We start from the raw sequence: 1,408 nt of genomic DNA on the forward strand, positions 1-1,408 counted from the left end.
ATGTTATGCCAATTGAGCTTGATGTACCTGGCAACTGTGGTCCTGAGGCCACAGGTCCAACTACTCATTCCCTCCAGTTAGCTGACTGTGGCCAAGAAGCCACCACACACTTGCCCCTTGTTAGCTCTACTATACACCTGGAAATTCTTACAACTCATACAAATATGCATGTAGAAACATTGTCTGTTCACCCTGTACATGGTCATGGACACACTGCCCCTTGTTTAGACATACTTGATTGTTCAGCCTGTCCATCCATGTATCCACCCATAGATCATTGCTTGCCATCACTGACAGTGCAGTACTGTTCATGCAAAAGGGTTCATATTTGTTGTCTGTACCTCTCATGTACCTCTCTATGTCTTCCTCTTCCTCAGTGCCACCATGTTGATCACTCACTTTTGGTATATTGACCTTCCCTTCATGCAAATCAATACTTCTCTTTATGTAAGTCTTTCTGACCCTAGTTAGATTTATTCCTAAGTATTTTATCCTTTTGGTGGCTATTATAAATGGTATCATTTTCCTGATTTCCTTTTTAAGGTTCTCTTGTTACTGTAGAGGAATCCAACTAGTTATAAAATATGGAATGCTTCACAAATTTGTGTGTCATCCTTCTTCAGGGGCCATGCTAATCTTCTCTGTATTGGCTCAATTTTAGTATATGTGCTGCTGAAACAAGCACTGAGTTCCATTTTTATGCATGGTCTGGACATTGTCCATTTGCATTTTCATTCTCTCAAAGATACCATGGGAGAATGAAGAGCGTCTAGCCCTACTGAAAGACTTGGGGGGCGTTTCAGACATTTACGAAAGTATGAGAAAGTCACTGATGAGAAGCCATGGAAATAATCAGAAGTGGATTAGAAAGGATTCAAGGTGACTTTGGAGGTGACTCATCCATTGTTGCTATTGAACGGGGCATTCTAGAGTCCCATCTGCTGTTGTCCTACTATGACAAAAATCCAATTCAAATCATCTTCCTTTCCACCAACATTCCCAATAACTGAAACAACCCTGGAGCCTCATTTCCATCCCACTTACCCTTTGGCCACAAGAGGTTGCATTCATAAAGGGTTTTCTATGAATCAGGCACTGTGCTAAGCATTTTCATTCACAAAATCTCTGTGGTTTGATTATCATTATGATGATTCCTTCACCAATGATGGAAGTAGGCCTAAACCATCTATTGCCATAGAGTTGATTCTGATTCGTAGTCACCCTATAGGACAGAGTAAAACTGCCCCATAGTGTTTCCAAGGCTATAAATGTTTATGGAAGCAGATTGCCTCATCTTTCTCCCACATAGTGGCTGGTGAGTTCAAACCACTAACCTTTTGGTTAGCAGCTGAATGTTTTAACTACTGCATCACCAGAGCACCTTGGAAGTAAGGCCTAGAGAGGGAAA

The 1,408-nt window shown here is 41.3% G+C and overlaps 1 non-coding gene across 1 annotated transcript; it reads right to left on the reverse strand.

Moving 5' to 3' along the window:
• Nucleotides 1–578: 578 nt before the first annotated feature.
• Nucleotides 579–685, reverse strand: LOC122150236. The gene has a single exon (XR_006163557.1). It is a non-coding gene; the product is annotated as a U6 spliceosomal RNA (small nuclear RNA).
• Nucleotides 686–1,408: the final 723 nt, after the last annotated feature.

This window comes from Orycteropus afer, unplaced genomic scaffold (genome assembly GCF_000298275.1).
Source record: "Orycteropus afer afer isolate SDZICR_OR568_19922 unplaced genomic scaffold, OryAfe1.0 scaffold00006, whole genome shotgun sequence".
In the NCBI taxonomy this organism is placed as follows: Eukaryota; Metazoa; Chordata; class Mammalia; order Tubulidentata; family Orycteropodidae; genus Orycteropus; species Orycteropus afer.